Source organism: Heptranchias perlo, chromosome 35 (genome assembly GCF_035084215.1).
Source record: "Heptranchias perlo isolate sHepPer1 chromosome 35, sHepPer1.hap1, whole genome shotgun sequence".
NCBI classification, from domain to species: domain Eukaryota; kingdom Metazoa; phylum Chordata; class Chondrichthyes; order Hexanchiformes; family Hexanchidae; genus Heptranchias; species Heptranchias perlo.
In genome coordinates, this window is record NC_090359.1 from 29,645,957 (window position 1) to 29,654,042 (window position 8,086).

At 52.1% G+C, this 8,086-nt stretch overlaps 1 protein-coding gene across 1 annotated transcript in view; it reads left to right on the plus strand.

The window, feature by feature from the left end:
• The first annotated feature begins 7,295 nt into the window (after positions 1-7,295).
• Positions 7,296-8,086, plus strand: part of LOC137302203 (espin-like) — a 26,466-nt gene continuing 25,675 nt past the window's right edge. The window contains exon 1 of the mRNA XM_067971864.1: positions 7,296-7,412. The gene's annotated coding sequence lies outside the window, so the exon portion shown is untranslated. The remainder of the gene's footprint in view (positions 7,413-8,086) is intronic.

An 8,086-nucleotide genomic window follows, 5' to 3' on the forward strand; every position in this document is an offset into this window, starting at 1 on the left:
TCAAAAAGAAAGTAACCAAAATCAACATCAATAGCCACAGATGAAGAAAAATTTGGCCACCTCGCCCCCCTGAGCAGATTCCCCCATCCTGCTGAGCAAGTTATTGCCCATCCCCCCCTCCGCAGATGACCATGTCCTTGTCTTCAATTCATTCCTGCAATCAAGCTCCCACCCCCCACCTGGACAAGTGTTTGACCCCTGTCCCAAACCTGAACAAGTGTTTGACCCCTGTCCCAAACCTGAACAAGTGTTTGACCCCTGTCCCAAACCTGAACAAGTGTTTGACCCCTGTCCCAAACCTGAACAAGTGTTTGACCCCTGTCCCAAACCTGAACAAGTGTTTGACCCCTGTCCCAAACCTGAACAAGTGTTTGACCCCTGTCCCAAACCTGAACAAGTGTTTGACCCCTGTCCCAAACCTGAACAAGTGTTTGACCCCATGTCCCAAACCTGAACAAGTGTTTGACCTCTGTCCCAAACCTGAACAAGTGTTTCACCCCTGTCCCAAATCTGAACAAGTGTTTGATCCCTGTCCCAAATCTGAACAAGTGTTTGACCCCTGTCCCAAATCTGAACAAGTGTTTGACCCCTGTCCCAAACCTGAACAAGTGTTTGACCCCTGTCCCAAACCTGAACAAGTGTTTGACCTCTGTCCCAAACCTGAACAAGTGTTTGACCCCTGTCCCAAACCTGAACAAGTGTTTGACCCCTGTCCCAAATCTGAACAAGTGTTTGATCCCTGTCCCAAATCTGAACAAGTGTTTGACCCCTGTCCCAAACCTGAACAAGTGTTTGACCCCTGTCCCAAACCTGAACAAGTGTTTGACCCCTGTCCCAAACCTGAACAAGTGTTTGACCCCTGTCCCAAACCTGAACAAGTGTTTGACCCCTGTCCCAAACCTGAACAAGTGTTTCACCTCTGTCCCAAACCTGAACAAGTGTTTGACCCCTGTCCCAAACCTGAACAAGTGTTTCACCCCTGTCCCAAACCTGAACAAGTGTTTGACCCCTGTCCCAAATCTGAACAAGTGTTTGACCCCTGTCCCAAACCTGAACAAGTGTTTGACCCCTGTCCCAAACCTGAACAAGTGTTTGACCCCTGTCCCAAATCTGAACAAGTGTTTGACCCCTGTCCCAAATCTGAACAAGTGTTTGACCCCTGTCCCAAATCTGAACAAGTGTTTGACCCCTGTCCCAAACCTGAACAAGTGTTTGACCCCTGTCCCAAACCTGAACAAGTGTTTGACCCCTGTCCCAAACCTGAACAAGCGTTTGACCCCTGTCCCAAACCTGAACAAGCGTTTGACCCCTGTCCCAAACCTGAACAAGTGTTTGACCCCTGTCCCAAACCTGAACAAGTGTTTCACCCCTGTCCCAACCCTGAACAAGTGTTTGACCCCTGTCCCAAACCTGAACAAGTGTTTGACCCCTGTCCCAAACCTGAACAAGTGTTTGACCCCTGTCCCAAACCTGAACAAGTGTTTGACCCCTGTCCGAAATCTGAGCAAGTGTTTGACCCCTGTCCCAAACCTGAACAAGCGTTTGACCCCTGTCCCAAACCTGAACAAGCGTTTGACCCCTGTCCCAAACCTGAACAAGTGTTTGACCCCTGTCCCAAACCTGAACAAGTGTTTGACCCCTGTCCGAAATCTGAGCAAGTGTTTGACCCCTGTCCCAAATCTGAACAAGTGTTTGACCCCTGTCCCAAACCTGAACAAGTGTTTGACCCCGTCCCAAATCTGAACAAGTGTTTGACCCCTGTCCTAACCCAGAACAAGTGTTTGACCCCTGTCCCAAACCTGAACAAGTGTTTGACCCCTGTCCCAACCCTGAACAAGTGTTTGACCCCTGTCCCAAACCTGAACAAGTGTTTGACCCCTGTCCCAAGTTCCCAAACAAGTGTTTGACCCCTGTCCCAAACCTGAACAAGTGTTTGACCCCTGTCCCAAGTTCCCAAACAAGTGTTTGACCCCTGTCCCAAGTTCCCAAACAAGTGTTTGACCCCTGTCCCAAGTTCCCAAACAAGTGTTTGACCCCTGTCCCAAACCTGAACACGTGTTTGACCCCTGTCCCAACCCTGAACAAGTGTTTGACCCCTGTCCCAAACCTGAACAAGTGTTTGACCCCTGTCCCAAGTTCCCAAACAAGTGTTTGACCCCTGTCCCAAACCTGAACAAGTGTTTGACCCCTGTCCCAAGTTCCCAAACAAGTGTTTGACCCCTGTCCCAAGTTCCCAAACAAGTGTTTGACCCCTGTCCCAAGTTCCCAAACAAGTGTTTGACCCCTGTCCCAAACCTGAACAAGTGTTTGACCCCTGTCCCAACCCTGAATAAGTGTTTGACCCCTGTCCCAAACCTGAACAAGTGTTTGACCCCTGTCCCAAGTTCCCAAACAAGTGTTTGACCCCTGTCCCAAACCTGAACAAGTGTTTGACCCCTGTCCCAAGTTCCCAAACAAGTGTTTGACCCCTGTCCCAAGTTCCCAAACAAGTGTTTGACCCCTGTCCTAATCCCTCCCCAGTAAGATTACCCTCCCCCGTGCAAAATGAGGAAGATGGTTCATCAAAATGTTGTGGCAGATGACAGTTGGAACACATCAGGTCCAAGTCAGCAGCAATTGTTTAGATGGTGAATCCCTGAACAAGCAGCAGAGAAAACCCCTAACCTGACACCCACACCTGCCCCTCTGTCCCAGGGCCCCCTGTCCCAACGAGCACTCACTCCCCACTGCCACTCACTCAAATACCCATCAGTTCACTGCTGGCTGAATCTATGCTACCAACTGTTCTCTCCTCTCCATGTCGCAACCCTGCCTCTGGCTTGCTGTCCCCACCACAGGCTACCCCTATTATGCTTTATTTTCCCTTTCACTGTAACCCCCACATCCCCAATGCCCCCACACTGGCTGGTATTCCTCTCCCCACCCCCAATGCCCCCACACTGGCCTCCACCCCCACCGTCCCCCACACTGGCCTCCACCCCCACCATCCCCACACTGGCCTCCACCCCCACCGTCCCCCACACTGGCCTCCACCCCCACCGTCCCCCACACTGGCCTCCACCCCCACCGTCCCCCACACTGGCCTCCACCCCCACCGTCCCCCACACTGGCCTCCACCCCCACCGTCCCCACACTGGCCTCCACCCCCACCGTCCCCCACACTGGCCTCCACCCCCCACTACCCCCACACTGGCCTCCACCCCCACCGTCCCCCACACTGGCCTCCACCCCCCACTACCCCCCACATTGGCCTCCACCCCCACCGTCCCCCACACTGGCCTCCACCCCCCACTACCCCCCACACTGGCCTCCACCCTACCGTCCCCCACACTGGCCTCCACCCCCACCGTCCCCCACACTGGCCTCCACCCCCACCATCCCCCAAACTGGCCTCCACCCCCCACGCTGGCTGGTATTCTCCCCCCTCCCACTGGCAGGTGTTCTCCCCCTCCCCTCCCCCACTGGCAGGTATTCCCCTCCCACCAATGACTGCCTGACCCATGCCTCAATTCCACTTCCTGTGCTGATCTGAATTCCCTTTCTCCAGGCTCCCCCCCAGCTGAATTCTCTGGTCACTGGCAGCCCCCCCACTTGAGAGGATTTCCCAGGCACAGATACAATCCATTGAACAGCAGCCCTCTTGTGCCCCTCTTCTCCTCCCTCCCTCCCATTTCCCTCTCTCCTTCCCCTCCCCTCTCTCCTTACCACTTCCCCTCCCTCCCATTCCCTCTCCTCCTCTCTCCTTCCCATTCCCCTCCCACTCTCTCCCCCTCCCTCCCCACCCCCTCTCTTCCTCCCATTCTCCCTCACTCCCCTCCCCTTCACCTCCTATTCTCCCTCCCCTCCCCTTCCCCTCTCCTCCTATTCACCCTCCCCTCTCTCCCTCGCATTCCCCCTCCCCTCTCACCTCATCCCCCAATTCCCCCTCTCTCCCTCCATTCCCCCTCTACTCTCCCCTCCCATTCCCTCCTCCTCCCATTCCCCCTCCCCCTCCCCTCACATTCCTCCTCTTTCCCATTCCCCACTCTCTCCCCTCCCTTCCACTGTTCCTCCCCCCAATTCACTCTCTCCCCCATCCTCTCTTTCCCATTCCACCCTCCCCCTCCCTCCCATTGTCCCTCTCTCCTTCCCATTCCCCCTCCCTCCCCTCCCTCCCATTCTCCCTCCCTTCCCTCCCAATCTCCCTCCCTTCCCCAATTCCTCCTCCCCCTCCCTCCCTCCCTCCCTCCCATTCTTCCTCCTCTCTCTCCTCCCATTCCCTCTCTTTTCCCATTCCCCCCTCTCCCTCCCATTCTCCCTCCCTTCCCTCCCAATCTCCCTCCCTTCCCCAATTCCTCCTCCCCCCTCCCCTCCCTCCCTCCCTCCCTCCCTCCTCCCATTCTTCCTCCTCTCTCTCCCTCCCATTCCCCTCTCTTTTCCATTCCCCCCTTCTCCCTTCTATCCCCTTGTCTCCCCTTCTCACCCTCCTCCACCACACTCTGCATCCCCTCCCCATCCCCCCTCCTCCTTCTCCCTTTCTCTTTCCCCTCCCCCTCCCTACTTCATCTCCTCACTTGCCCTTTCCTCCTCCCCTTCACCTCTTTTTTACCACCCCCCTCTTATTTGCCTTGAGCTACCTAGGACCAACTATCTGGAATTCCCTCCCTAATACCCTCTGCCTTTCTCTCCTCCTTTAGAAACATCCTCAAAACCTATTACTTTGACCAACACCTTTCCTAATCTTTTCTGCCACACGCATATTCTGAGTTGCCCTGGGACAATTTTTACATTAAAGGTTCTATATAAATGCAATATGTTCTTGTTTGTTGTTGAAAGAATTATGAGATTTACACACGGTCCTGGGCAGTCCTGTAGCCACAAGCTCATATATCAACAGTTATTGTGATAGCAATGTAAGATTAATAGCTTCGCAATGATAAGAAATAGTAGGATAACTCTAGACTGGGTCCCCTCAGTCTCTAGACTGGGTACACTGTGAAGAAAGCTTTACAAAGTCATTAACCAGTCCTGGTACACAGCTCAACAGCAAACACTCCCACCACCTCTCTAAAAATGTTTAACGTTTACCAGCTGGGATTTGCCTATAAGCTCCCAGATCCAGAGCTCTCCGTGACCTGAAAGTGCAATTCACAGCCAGGTGGCAGAAATAAAATACTGTAAGGGCTGAACTGATTTTTAGGCAGTATAAAACACAGCCTGATATTCCACTGTCAAAGATAATAGGCACAATTGACTCAGCATTTATCTGCTTACAAGGTGATGTGGCCAGATTGTGAGTGCTTATCAGAGCACAGTCACAACAGTCACTAAGTCTGACTTCCATGTCACCTCTTCACCCCCCCTCTCCTAAGGCAAGCCCTTGGGGAGCTCAGAAACCTTGGTCAAAAGCAAAATACTGTGAATTCTGGAAATCTGAAATAAAAACAGAAAATGCTGGAAACACTCAGCAAGTCAGGCAGCGTGTTTCAGGTCGATGACCTTTTGTCAGAATCCAACAAGAGAGTTCTGACTAAAGGTCTTCGACCTGAAACATTAACTCTGCTTCTTTCTCCAAGATGCTGCCTGACTTGCTGAGTATTTCCAGCATTTTCTATTTTTATTCAGAAACCTTGGTGATTTAAATTTAAATCAATCCATCTGAGGGCAGTTTCTGATGACATTATGTGGGAGAGTACTCCACCTGCAGGCGAGCTGGGGTATAAAGCTTTGCTCTGTGAAGACTTTTTGAATTTTTTTTTATTCGTTCATGGGATGTGGGCGTCGCTGGCGAGGCCGGCATTTATTGCCCATCCCTAATTGCCCTTGAGAAGGTGGTGGTGAGCCGCCTTCTTGAACCGCTGCAGTCCGTGTGGCGAAGGTTCTCCCACAGTGCTGTTAGGAAGGGAGTTCCAGGATTTTGACCCAGATACAAATTCAAAAGAGATTAGACACTGTCACCTGTGTCAGCACGGCTGATACTGAGGGGAGGTTAGAGACCGTCACCTGTGTCAGCACGGCTGATACTGAGGGGAGGTTAGGGACCGTCACCTGTGTCAGCACGGCTGATACCGAGGGGAGGTTAGGGACCGTCACCTGTGTCAGCACAGCTGATACCGAGGGGAGGTTAGGGACCGTCACCTGTGTCAGCACGGCTGATACCGAGGGGAGGTTAGGGACCGTCACCTGTGTCAGCACGGCTGATACCGAGGGGAGGTTAGGGACCGTCACCTGTGTCAGCATGGCTGATACTGAGGGGAGGTTAGGGACCGTCACCTGTGTCAGCACGGCTGATACCGAGGGGAGGTTAGGGACCGTCACCTGTGTCAGCACAGCTGATACCGAGGGGAGGTTAGGGACCGTCACCTGTGTCAGCACGGCTGATACCGAGGGGAGGTTAGGGACCGTCACCTGTGTCAGCACGGCTGATACTGAGGGGAGGTTAGGGACCGTCACCTGTGTCAGCACGGCTGATACTGAGGGGAGGTTAGACACTGTCGACTATGTTTTCCATGTCCTCACAACCCTCTGTGTAAAACAATATTCCTTCCTTTTTATGTTTTGGTTAAGATCTTAAAAATGGTGCCCTCCAGTTACCAACTCCCTGACCAGGGGAAATCTATCACCGTTCCTTCATCGTCGCTGGGTCAAAATCCTGGAACTCCCTTCCTAACAGCACTGTGGGAGAACCTTCACCACACGGACTGCAGCGGTTCAAGAAGACGGCTCACCACCACCTTCTTAAGGGCAATTAGCGACGCCCACATCCCATGAACGAATAAAAAAAAATAAAGGAAACTTAGCAAATTAAATCAGAAATCATTATCCGTGTCCAATATGCACTCCAGTCCCTTCTGTGCCCACCGGTCGCAGAAGGACTTAAGCACACCTGCAGACACCACTACTCCCTCTCCAGGGTCACCCCGGCATGGATAAGACCGCGGAAGGGAGGCAGGCAGCCGGAGCATCCGGACATAACCCGACCCCCTGACCCCCCTCAGGCTGTGTGTTAACTTGCTCTTAACTTTCTCTGTTCTGATTAAAAGAGCCCCAATTTCTTCAGTCTCTCCTCATATCTAAAGCCTCTCATCCCTGCAATCACCTTCCACTGGCTCTGAGGGGTTGGTTTTAGAGCAGCATTGATGGCAGCCTGGAAGCAGGCCCCAGTCGGTGTGGCGCATTGGAAAGGACCTGGAAGGTGTCCCCACCATTTAGTCATTGCCCTTTTAATAGATGATATTATTGAGTTCCCACAGACTTGAGCAGCCAATGAAAGATCTTGTGATTTCTCCCAGTCAAGAAAGTCCAACTGCAGAGCTGAGGTTGTTGCTATGGTTTCAACCTCGTTTCACCCAGAACCACGGTTAATAATTTACAGGAACGACAACAAGGTGCAGAACCCCTCGGAGCCGGATCGTCGGTCTTGGTTGCTGATGGTGAGGACTGACTTTTAGTGGTGTAAATACCGTTCTTGTTTGCTGTTGTTCTCCTTGTGGTTGTTGCAGAGATTTGATTATCAGAGTAGGTACAGCACAGGAGCAGGCCATTCGGCCCATCGTGCCTTTGCGGGCTCTTTGAAAGAGCTTATCCAATTAGTCCCACTGCCTTCCATTTTCCCCCATAGCCCTTTAAATTTTTCCCCTTCAAGTATTTATCCAATTCCCTTTTGAAAGTTATTATTGAATCTGCTTCCACCGCCCTTTCAGGCAGCGCATTCCAGATCAGAACAACTCGCTGCATAAAAACAAATGTCTCCTCGTGTTGCCTCGGGCTCTTTTGCCGATCACCTGAAATCGGTGTCCTCTGGTTACTGACCCTCCTGCCACTGGAAACAGTTTTTTTTCTCCTTATTGCAGAGAAAGATTTGGTTGTGTGCCAGACTGCGCTGACTCAGGTAAAACTGGCATAGACTCTGTACTAAAACCCTTTACTCAGCACTTTGTGGAATCAGATAGCCCAGGGCATGATTGACAGCTGGCTCCCACATCAACTCCTCACCTCAATTTGTCTTCGATTCCCTCTTCCAATCCACAGGCTTTTAAACCCAAGCTTGGTGTCATTAACCAACACTTCCTGATTGACCTCTCCATTTTAAAATAAACTTTGGGTA